The sequence below is a fragment of the Herpailurus yagouaroundi genome, unplaced genomic scaffold, assembly GCF_014898765.1.
Source record: "Herpailurus yagouaroundi ecotype Mexico unplaced genomic scaffold, PumYag 163, whole genome shotgun sequence".
Classification (NCBI taxonomy): domain Eukaryota; kingdom Metazoa; phylum Chordata; class Mammalia; order Carnivora; family Felidae; genus Herpailurus; species Herpailurus yagouaroundi.
This window is the reverse complement of record NW_024412404.1, coordinates 38260344-38272833: the sequence shown is the minus strand read 5'-3', so window position 1 is coordinate 38272833 and position 12490 is coordinate 38260344. Positions and strand designations below refer to the sequence as shown.

General features: G+C 39.1%; 1 protein-coding gene and 1 pseudogene across 2 annotated transcripts in view; both read left to right on the top strand.

Moving 5' to 3' along the window:
- Positions 1 to 12490, top strand: part of HPSE2 (heparanase 2 (inactive)) — a 665523-nt gene that overhangs the window by 380414 nt on the left and 272619 nt on the right. The window lies entirely within an intron of this gene.
- LOC121037087 (ATP synthase subunit O, mitochondrial-like) lies at positions 8331 to 9075 on the top strand (annotated as a pseudogene).

Sequence of the window (12490 nt, the reverse complement as noted above, 5' to 3'; positions counted from 1 at the left end):
AGAAAAAAAATTGAATAAATGGACCAGTGAGCACAATGAAATACAGTTGGAATTACATCCAGTTTCCCCTAGAAGTCAAACTTTGAAGCACTTTATAGTCTATAAGCCAAGTAGGTGGAGAGACTTGTGTTCCTCTAGAGCATGGTGGGTGTAGTTGTACGGGGCTTGGTGTAACAGCTCCATTCTCCACTAGATGGTGCTGCTTAGTTTACTGGGGTGGATCATTGTGGCATATATACATGTATATGTGCATGTGCGGGAGAGGTGAAAATGGCGTCACTCAGCTACCTAGTCTCTAGTGTCAGAGCTCTGTGTAGCAGTCAAGCACCCCTCCTTTGTCTTGGCTTCCGTTCATTCCCTGTTTCTATGCTGTCCACAACCAAGCCATCAGCCTGCCAGGTGGCACCTCACTCTTGAATTTTATCTCAGATGGGGCTGTGTTTCCAAACCCCTTACTTCTGGGAGCCCTGTGGCTTTGACCCACTTCAACCCGCTTGGGGAGGGTCTTGTGGAGCAGTGGCCAGTGCCTGCCTGCCCGCAGGAATATTCGAGGGACCATGCTGCTGCAGATGCCTAAAGACTGCAGCCAGGTGCCAGCCACCCCAAAAAAGGTTCCTATGATCCTGTAGCAGCAGCGTTTCAGGGATTATGGTAAATCACAGCACACATCTGGCACCAGACTTCACTGCCCCCTAATGTCCTTGTTCCAACACCAGCAAATATGGCTGTTCTCCAGGGTCTGCTGGGACCTTTACCTGTGGGGAGGCTGCACAAAATCTACCAAATGTCCTCTTAGCAGTGGAATGCCTCTTCCCGTGTGATCTGAGGACCCCTCAGACATCACTGTCTGCTCCTGGGGATTTGCGCTTCCCACCAGAGCTCCATCAGGTGTCGAGCTGCAGAGTTTCTGACTCTGCACTCTCCTGTTTATAGAGTCCTAATGGCATTGAAACTCTCTCCTTTCTCCCTTTCTCATTTAGTCTCTTATGGGTGTTTCCACTCTTTCTCTTTCTCTTTCTCTCCAGCTGCTTTTGGAGGGAGTGCTTTTCCTGTATTCTCCCCCATCTCTGTTCTCTCTCCACAAGCAAACACAGCTGTCTACCCTCTGTGGCTTCTCTCCCCCACCCCGATCACCTCTCCATGCTGTGTACCTGCTGAGTTCTGTGGGTCAAGTTATGTAGATTGTTGTGTTAGTCCTCAGATCAGTTTTCTAGGTGTGCAAGATGGTTTAATGTTGATCTAGCTGGATTTCAGGGATGAGAGAAACAGAAAACTTCCATGCTGTTCCACCATCTTGGCCCCTCCCACCCAAAGGCAGAAATCTTTAAAAGCACATAAATATTTATTTAGTGATTTTTTTAAACAAAAGTATTGTATTTATTCTTTTGCAACATTTTTCACTTAGAAATATGAATATTTTGCTATGTCAAAACACATTTTTCTATAGTGCATTTATTGAATCGGTGATAAGGATTTATTTACTCATTTCCCCTATTATGGAAATTTAGCCAATCTCACTCTCTCTTTCCCTCAGCCATTAAACAAAGCTGTGATAAACATTCTTATGCACTTGGAATTCAGTTCTGTAAATTCCTCAGAGAAAATATTTAGAAATAGAGTTTTTGAGTCAAAGGGTATATGCATTTTTAAAGCTTTTGATGCATGTTGACAAAATAGCTTTTTCCAAAGGAGGTGTTTAAAGTCTTATGAGGATTATCTGATCTAAAATTTTCATAAACAGAGTAGAGTTTAGAGCAGGGAATTAGAAATTACAAAGGGAGGTCATTACTGTGTATCCTAAAAGTGTCAGGACCATAATAATTGGGATAGTTGTTCTTAACCACTGTGCAAAAGTAACTTCTCTCTACCCCTGTGGACTGGTTTAGAAAAAGAGAGCTAATCTAAAAATTTGGCCTCTTATTGTCTATTAATGGTGTACTCATTGATGCATTGGTAGTTTTGGTATCTCAATGAACCTACAGGTTCTGAGTTGCAAAGTATTAAAATCCTAGAGCCTCATTTTTTATTTTTTTATTTTATTTTTTTTAATTTTTTTTAACCTTTATTTATTTTTGAGACAGAGAGAGACAGAGCATGAATGGGGGAGGGGCAGAGAGAGAGGGAGACACAGAATCGGAAGCAGGCTCCAGGTTCCGAGCCATCAGCCCAGAGCCTGACGCGGGGCTCGAACCCATGGACCGTGAGATCGTGACCTGAGCTGAAGTCGGACGCTTAACCGACTGAGCCACCCAGGCGCCCCGAGCCTCATTTTTTAAAAACCCAGAGAAAATATATGGAAATAATATTATAGTAGAAAAATAATTAAACTGTAAAGGAACAGATTCTTGCCATGTCTACTGAATTTAATACTTCTTACATAAAGAATAGCCTTGACTCTGGGTGAAGGTTCTTATACTTCTGGTTAGGATCTCAAGAACAGGCCACCAAAAGTAAGCTTTTAAATAGAAAGCAGCAAAATGGAAGTTAAGGGTCTCAACAAGAAGCAGAAATAGATCTTCCTTAATCAGTCATAATTCTTTGCTGTTCTCATTAGCTTACTGCAGCCTAATGGAAGGGCTGTCCTTGCAATTTTCATTTTTCCTAGAAGCCTCTAGTGTCTAATAAATTTCTATTCAGAGTTCCAGCCTCATACTCAGCACTTTTTGCTAATGATATTTTTGCTTCTAAAATTTACACATGGAAGATCACTTTCTGTAGCCATGTCCAAGGGCTAGAACCTTTCTCTTTATTTTCCATACTCCTTCCTATAGTAAATCAAATCAATCAATCAATAATAGACATCTAATTTTCGTTAGGCACAATTCTAGGACTCCATTTATTACCTGACCTTAATAATCTCCATTCTAATATGAGGGCCATGTTGACACCTTGAGTCTCCGGGTATCACTGTCCACTCAGCCCTGTACTAAATATTCCTCAGAATGTGTGGATGCTTTCTTTTCTTCAGTGTACAGTTATCTGAGTAAATGACTATAGGTACTTTTTTGTGGGGGGGCGGGAAGGAGAATCATTACCTGATGCTACAGTGTTACTCATAAAGATCTGGCCATGTCTTCAGTCAGCAGATTCTGGATCTAAAAATTGGCTCAGAACCAACAGCTAGCAAGGGGTTAGGAACTTTTCATTGGGGAAATCATCCTCAACTTCCTGATCATCCATTTTTGTCTTTCTGTAGTTGTAGATATTTAAATAATACTCTTGTTGGCTGCCCATATTAGGGATGAGCATGTCATGCTTTATTAACCATCTTCACAATTCCCTGCTGGTTAGATCCTCTTGGCTGCCCCTCTAACCTTGCTGGCCATCATAATAATTGTAACTTTTTGGGTTTTTACAGTTGAAGTACCACCACTTGAGCTCTAATCCTCTGGCCCCCATCATCCCAACTTCATGCCTATTGACAAACCCAAACCTGACCTGTGGCTACTAGTCACCACTGAACTTATTAGTGATGCTGTACCCCTCTCACCAGCACATTTCTTTCTTTCTTTTTTTCCACCACACATTTCAAATGGCCTTGGTGGAATGGTGTCATTTGGCTTCTTCTATGCACCCTACTCCTCTGGTGGGTGTTCCAGTCTTATTAATATATCCATTCTAGCATGACCTCTTCCCTCAGTCTCTTTTATTCTTCCTTCTACTATCAGCCAGGGCAACTCAGGCACTTCTACTCTGCTCAACATAGCCATTACTCTTTCTAGGCTTCTAAATGTTATCTCAGCAGTGAATTTGCACCATTCTCGAATCCTTGCTGGGGTGTTAAATTCCATGTTCCAAGCAAACATCCCCGAGTCAATGAATTCTTGATGATCCAGTCTTAAATTCTGGCCCTCTTGATCAGGCATCCTCAAAATTTAATCCCAGGAATATAGCCCTGGTTCCCGTTGATACATGCTAGCTAATTCTCTCAACTCCTGGACTGTGGAGTATCTTAACTTCCTTAACTGGGTAGTGCTGGGCTTCAGTCCAGGCATCAGCCTTTCAGCCAGGAGAGAAGATGGGGCATTTCTGAGGAGGAAAACTGCTGTCTTAAAGGGAAAGTCTTCTGCACTGTTCTGCAACACAGAGCAAGTGCAACCTCTTACTGGCGAAGAGGGGACCACCTTGTAAGCTCTGGGGCCTCAGGGGCATATTCAGCTCCAACATCTGGGCATCAATCCAGATATCCCTAACCCATATTTCAGGGTACTGTATTTTTCCATTCTGAGTCCTGATGTGATAACAGACCTATCTCGATTAAGCATTCAAATGTCTCTTTGAAGCCCTGTGAGGATCTGACCTTCAGTTTTCTATTTAGCTTTGTCTGCTCTTCTACCACAGGATATAAGCATGCCTTTATAAACAAAGGTGCCTCTTGTCTCATGTCATCACCAGTGAAATCTTTAACACCCACATACCACATTCAGGATGGTATTCTTCTTTCCTACAAGGTGGTGAGTGAGCCAGTCCCAATTCCCCATCTTACTTGGACCTTTCTCATTCTCATTTGCAGTAGTTTGAGTATGTCAAGAAGCAGACACAAAGATAGGATTATATATGCCAGGGATTGGAAGCATGGGTAGTTTTAAAAGGGGAAGAGAGCCTTGATGTCTGTGGAGAGAGGAAAGAAAGAATAGGGCATACAGAGTCTTAGACTATAGCACAGTTCCAAAAAAAATGATTCTGTCATGCTGATGGGAAATCCTCAAGCCAAATTTGTTTGTAGGAGTCCTGCAACTTGCTGGAATGGGCACACTTTAGTACCTTTGATCACCATGTTTAGTCACTGTCTGGGAAAAACAGCTCATGGGAAATAGAGGCTCAGCATGAACACAGTTGTGAATGCAGAAGGGCAGCAGCTGGAGCAGATAATTGGTTATACTCCATGTAGAAGGATTTCTGAGTGGCATATTTCATGGCACACACATACACACTCACACAGAGTCATTGCTTAAGATCAGTGAATCTTCATGTTCAATACTAGCAGATGAAATTGTCTGAGGAGCTGTATCCAGAGAAAGAGGATCCGGGCATCTCCAATTCAAATTCAAAACATACAAACACACACATATATTGTACACATAGGAATCAGACTCTACCATACCATTATTATTACAATTTTTTAATTAAAATGGGTTTGTACAACCTTTCCTGGCCTGTCTAAAAAATGACCCCCATTTGTGGTTTTGTTTCTGTGTGAATATATATGCCAGATTTCCCACAGCTGACTGATAAATGAGTCTTTGGAACACAAGAAAATTATAAACTGACAACTCCCTGTAGCCATGAGAGGCGCATTTGGGCTTCCCCTAGGCACATGAGATATAGATCACCGAGTGTGTGCACTATCACTCTTTCAGTGGCCTTGGCAAAGCAATTTGTCTATCCATGCCATTTCTGGACAAAGATTCTTAGCAACAACGTTCCACTTTTACATCCAAAAGAAAACTAATGCAATATAAAAGTGTGGCTTTTGTATGTGACCAACATGACTAGTGCATATGTTTCTGTCTCATTATTCTATTCCATGTTGATAATCTGCTGGTTGTATCCAAGTCTATCCACAGCCTATAAATTCCTTGAAAGCAAGGACCATGTCTCATCATTGATTACACTCAATACCCAAGTGACTAAATCAGTGCCAACAAGTATTTAGTGATCTTTTCCATTAACCCTCTACCTCCTTCTCTGGATCAGTTCTTTATTGTTCCCCATTAGAATCACAATATTTGGAGAGATGCCCCATATCTATGTATAATCATTTCTTTTCCCTGAATTATTTAGCATCCCCACCCCTCCCTCATGGGAGTGCTGAGTCTGCCCTAGAGCCAAAATGGTTTTAAGTCAAGTAAGAAGTGTTGTACTTCTTACTGCCATATAGTAAGATTTACCACTGGCTCAATGGGAACTTTGCCAAAAAACTGGTTAGTGTGTCATCATGGCATCTTAAGAAATATCTTCCTAAGAAAATATTTTTTCATGACTAAAGAAGCCAATTTTCATAATGTCCCTAACCAGAATCATAACTGCCACCTCCACCTCCACCCCACCAGAACACGCCATATTTAGAGGCTTCAAGACACATATATGGAAGTAAGATTTTTTTTTATGGTTACTGACATGTTATGGAAGAGGTTGGACTGTGGATATTAATGCGATGGTATGATTTCTTGGGAATTCTTCCCAGTCTTTCAGTGATATACATTTTTTTCAATTCAAATATGCTTTATAATTTTCAAGAAAATTGATATCTGTTTTCTTGTTTGAAATTTAAAATAGGCTTGGGAAGTAGGCAAGACAGATATTATTATTTACACTTGAAAAATAAGGAATCTGAAGTACCACAGAGTTAAATGGTGTAACTGAGGAGTAAATTTGTTACCAGTGATTAGAAAACAGAGAGATAAAAATGGACTATAATCTTTAGGAAATAAAATACAGCAAACAATAAATATGTACTGACTACACTCTAGGTGCTGGGCACTGCAGCTAGACTCAAGAACACAAGGACAAGTAAGATCAAGGCCTCCAAGAGTTTAGAATCTATAAAGTGGTCTTAAACTCTTCCAGTAAAAGACCATTTTTCATTAAAACAAATAAAAATCTTTTTATTAGAGGCACCTGGGTGGCTCAGCCAGTTAAGCATCTGACTCTTGATTTTAGCTCAGGTCATGATCTCACGGCCATGGGATCAAGCTTCACTTTGGATTCTGCAATGAAAATGGAGCCTGCTTGGAATTCTCTCTTCCCCTGTCTCTCTGGCCCTTTCTGGCTAGCATGTATTCTCTCTCTCCCTCTGTCTAAAATTAAAAAAAAAAACTTTTTATTATAGTTGTAAATCAAGAAGGTTACAAATCAAATAGTGCAGAGTTGCTTATGATGAAAAGCAATAGTCTCCTTCTCCTTACCTTTCTGCTGCCACTTATCTTAGCCCCTCTCCAGAGGCGACCTTTTTCATTAAAATAAGTATGTTAAACCTTTTTTTAGTAATTTTATTAGGAAAAAAACAAACTACACAAAAAGTGTATATAGAATAATAAAATAAATACCACCTACTCACCAATAACGATCTTTGTTAAGATTGAGAAGTCTTTACATATGGACATATTTGTTTCAGATCTTTATTTTTTCTGAGAGAAAACATCTCATATAGTTAAAGCCACCTGAGTGTTCCTTTCCAATCCCACTGTCCTACATCTCAACACATAGGTAACCACTAAGCACTGAATTTTTAACTTACATTTGTCCACATTTTTATTTTACTTATACTACATACATGATACACATAGATGTATATATATATCTAGCTATATACATGTAGAGAGACATATGCACACGTATATACATAGTATGTTATATAATGCTGCAATGTATTTCCATAGTGAATGTATGATGTTATTTTTATATTTTGACAATCTATATCATTCTGCAACTTGCCTTTTTTTACTCTGCTTATGTTTTTGAGATTTCTCTCTCCTAATACATGTATCTCTAGTTTGTTTTCTTTAAATTACTTATCAGTTCTTACTGATGGACATTTAAGTTGTTTCTTATTTATTGTTACTGCAAACAACATAGCATTCGGTCTTTCCTCATTAAATATGAAATTAGTAGGTGAATTTTATTAAGCCACTCTATTGAGGTTTTAATGACATATAAAAAGCTGTAGATATTTGATATATATAACTTTATGTGTTTAGAGATAAGTAAATACCCATGAAACTATCATCACTATTAGCGCCATAATCTTATTTATTATCTCAAAAAGTTTTCTCCACACCCTTGACTTTGGAAAGAGGTGTTGTTTGTTTGTCTTTTAGTGGTAAGAGCACTTAAAATAATATATCCCCTCTTAGCAAAATTTTAAGTATATAGTATTGTTAATCAGTGGCCCTGTATCATACAGTGGATCTCCAGAACTTATTTATTTTGCATAACTGAAACTTTGTACTCTTTGATGAACACTTCCCCATTTATCTCCCCCAACCCCTCACAACCACCATTGTACTCTCTGTTTCTGTTTGACTATTTTATTTTTTATTTAAAAAATGTTTTTAATGTTTATCTATTTTTGAGAGAGAGAGAGAGAGAGAGAGAGACAGAGACAGAGACAGAGACAGAGTGTGAGCAGGGGAGGGACAGAAAGAGGAAGACACAAAATCTGAAGCAGGCTCCAGGCTCTGAGCTGTTAGCACAGAGCCCAACACGAACCATGAGATCATGACTCGAGCCGAGGTCCAACGCTTAACTGACTGAATCACCCAGGTGCCCTTGTTTGACTGTTTTAGATGGCACATATAAGTGAGATCATATAGGCTTTTTCTTTCTATGTCTGGACTATTTCATTTAGCATAATGTCCACCAGATTAATCTATTCTAGCAACCTAAATATCCATTAACAGTTAAATGGGTAAAGAAAAAGTGGTACATGGATCTACAGCTGCCCAGAGAAAATGGCCACCCCAGCACTTTCTAAGCTCTCCCTGCAGGTGCCATACTTTAGTATAGTACATCTGTGGTCAGGCTGTTTGCCAAACTTGTGAGGCAACCGTTTCAGATATATGGTATCAAAGGTCTGTATGCCACCGCTATTTATTCAGCATCTAAACAGAATAAAGTAGATAAGGAATTGTTGAGAGCACAATCTTGAAAGAACCCAAAATGACTGCTTCTGTTATGAATCCCTGCATAAAGTGTTCAGTGAAAGTGAAAAGCCTAAATGACATGAAAGCAAAAGAGAGGTTCTATCTCCTCACATCTAACCTGGTCAATTTGCTTGTTGAAAATGGTCACTTGAACACTATCCCTGGAGTCATTTCTGCCTTGTCAACCGTGATGAGCATCCACCCTGGAGAAGTCCCTTGCACAGTTACCACTGCACCTCCTTTAGATGAATCCACTCTATGAATTAAAAACAGTACTGAAGACCTTCCTAAGTAAAGGCCGAAATTGGAAGTTAAGACTGAACTGTCAATCATGGGTGCACTGATTGTCTGTACTGGAGAGAAATATGCTGATACATCTGTGAAAACCAAGATTCAGAAGCTAAGCAGGGCTTTGTGAGAAATTTTCTGAAAGTGTTGATTCTCTGTCAGTGAAAATTCCTAACCTTGGAGCAACAATAAAATGCTTCCTGAATGACAGCAAAAAGAAAATATGGTGCAAGCATACAATGGAGTATTTTTTAGCCTTACAATGGCAGAATTTCCTTCTTTTTAAAGGCTGAGTAATATTCCATTGTATCTATATGCCACATTTACTTTATCCATTTAACTATTGATGGATATTTAGGTTTGTTTCCATATCTTGGCTATTGTGCATAATGCTGTAATGGAGGTGAAAGTGCGGATATCTCTTTGAGACCCAGATTTCAATTCCTTTGGATATGTATCCAAAAGTGAAACTTCTAGATCAAATGGTAATTCTATTTTTAAAGTTTTTTTTAAAGTTTACTTGTTTATTTTTGAGTGAGAGAGCATGAACACACATGTGCACACAAGTGGGGGAGAGACAGAGAGAATCCCAAGCAGGCTCTGCACTGTTAGTGTGGAGCCTGATGCAGGGCTTGAACCCATGAACTGTGAGTTTGTGACCTGAGCTGAAATCAAGACTTGGATGTTTAACCGACTCAGCCACCCAGGTGCCCTGGTAATTCTATTTTTAATTTTTAAGGGACCTCCATATTGTTTTCCATAGTGACTGCACTAATTTACATTCCCACCAAAAGTGTACAAGCATTCCCTTTTCTCTACGTCCTCGCCAACACTTCTTCTCCTTTGTTTTTTTGACAATGGTATCCTAACAGGTGTGAGGTGACAGCTTATTGTCGTTTTGATTTGCATTTCCCTGATGACTAGTGATGTTGTACACATTTTCATATCCCTGTTGGCCTTTTGTATGTCTTCTTTGGAGAAATGTGTATTCAGGTCCTTCGCCCATTTTTAAATTGAGTTATTTGTGGTTTGTTTCTGTTGAGTTATAACATTGCCAAATATATTTTGGATATTAACCTCTTATATGATATATGGTCTGAAAATATATTTTTCCCATTGTAGGTTGGCTTTTCATTTTGTTGTTGTTGTTTTTTTTTTTTTTTTTTTTTTTTTGCTGTGCAGAAGCTTTTTAGTTTGATCTAATCTAATTTGTCTAGTTTTGCTTTTGTTGCCTGTGCTTTTTTGATGCCATATCCAGGAAATCATTGCCCCATCCAATATCTAGAAACATTTCTCCTACATTTTTTTTCTAAGAATATTATGGTTTCAGGTTTTACATTTAAGTCTTCAATTCATTTTGAGTTTATTTTTATGTATAATGTGAAACAAAGGTCCAATTTTAGTCTTTTTTTAAAATATGAAATGTATTGTCAAATTGGTTTCCATACAACACCCAGTGCTCATCCCAACAGGTGCCCTCCTCAATGCCCATCACCCACCTCCCCTCCCTCCCACCCCCTGTCAACCCTCAGTTTATTCTCAGTTTTTAAGAGTCTCTTATGGTTTTCCTCCTTCCCTCTCTGTAACTTTTTTCCCCTTCCCCTCCCCCATGGTCTTCTGTTAAGTTTCTCTGGATGCACATAAGAGTGAAAACATATGGCATCTGTCTTTCTCTGTATGACTTATTTCACTCAGCATAACACTCTCCAGTTCCATCCACATTGCTACAAAAGGCCATATTTCATTCTTTCTCATTGCCAAGTAGTATTCCATTGTATATATAAACCACAATTTCTTTATCCATTCATCAGTTGATGGACATTTAGGCTCTTTCCATAATTTGGCTATTGTTGAAGGTGCTGCTATAAACATTGGGGTACAAGTGCCCCTATGCATCAGCACTCCTGTATCCCTTGGGTAAATTCCTAGCAGTGCTATTGCTGGGTCATAGGGTAGATCTATTTTTAATTTTCTGAGGAACCTCCACACTGTTTTCCCAAGCAGCTGCGCCATTTTGCATTCCCACCAACAGTGCAAGAGGGTTCCCATTTCTCCACATCCTCTCCAGCATCTATAGTCTCCTGATTTGTTCATTTTAGCCACTCTGACTGGCGTGAGGTGATATCTGAGTGCAGTTTTGATTTGTATTTCTCTGATGAGGAGTGATATTGAGCATCTTTTCATGTGCCTGTTGGCCATCTGGATATCTTCTTTAGAGAAGTGTCTATTCATGTCATCTGCCCATTTCTTCACTGGATTATTTGTTTTTTGGGTGTGGAGTTTGGTGAGATCTTTATAGATTTTGGATACTAGCCTTTTGTCCGATATGTCATTTGCAAATATCTTTTCCCATTCTGTCGGTTGCCTTTTAGTTTTGTTGATTATTTCCTTTGCAGTGCAGAAGCTTTTTATCTTCATGAGGTCCCAATAGTTCACTTTTGCTTTTAATTCCCTTGCCTTTGGAGATGTTTCAAGCAAGAAATTACTGCAGCTGAGGTCAAAGAGGTTTTTTCCTGCTTTCTCTTCTAGGGTTTTCATGGTTTCCTGTCTCACATTCAGGTCCTTCATCCTTTTTGAGTTTATTTTTGTGAATGGTGTAAGAAAGTGGTCTAGTTTCATTCTTCTGCATGTTGCTGTCCAGTTCTCCCAGCACCATTTGTTAAAGAGACTGTCTTTTTTCCATTGGATATTCTTTCCTGCTTTGTCAAAGATTAGTTGGCCATACTTTTGTGGGTCCAATTCTGGAGTCTGTATTCTATTCCATTGGTCTATGTGTCTGTTTTTGTGCCAATACCATGCTGTCTTGATGACTACAGCTTTGTAGTAGAGGCTAAAGTCTGGGATTGTGATGCCCTCCACTTTGGTCTTCTTCAGTATTACTTTGGCTATTCGGGGTCTTTTGTGGTTCCATACAAATTTTAGGATTGCTTGTTCTAGCTTTGAGAAGAATGCCGATGCAATTTTGATTGGGATTGCATTGAATGTGTAGATTGTTTTGAGTAGTATTGAGATGTTAACAATATTTGTTCTTCCAATCCATGAGCATGGAATATTTTTCCATTTCTTTGTATCATCTTCAATTTCCTTCATAAGCTTTCTATAGTTTTCAGCATACAGATCTTGTACATCTTTGGTTAGATTTATTCCTAGGTATGTTATGCTTCTTGGTGCAATTGTGAATGGGATCAGTTTCTTTATTTGTCTTTCTGTTGCTTCATTATTTGTTTATAAGAATGCAACTGATTTCTGTGCATTGATTTTGTATCCTGCGACTTTGCTGAATTCATGTGTGAGTTCTAGCAGACTTTTGGTGGAGTCTGTCGGGTTTTCCATGTATAGTATCATGTCATCTGAAAAAAGTAAAAGCTTGACTTCATCTTTGCCAATTTTGATGCCTTTGATTACCTTTTGTTGTCTGATTGCTGATGCTAGAACTTCCAACACTATGTTAAACAACAGTGGTGAGAGTGGACATCCCTGATCTCAGGGGGAAACTCTCAGTTTTTCCCCATTGAGAATGATATTAGCTGTGGGCTTTTCATAAATGGTGTTTATGA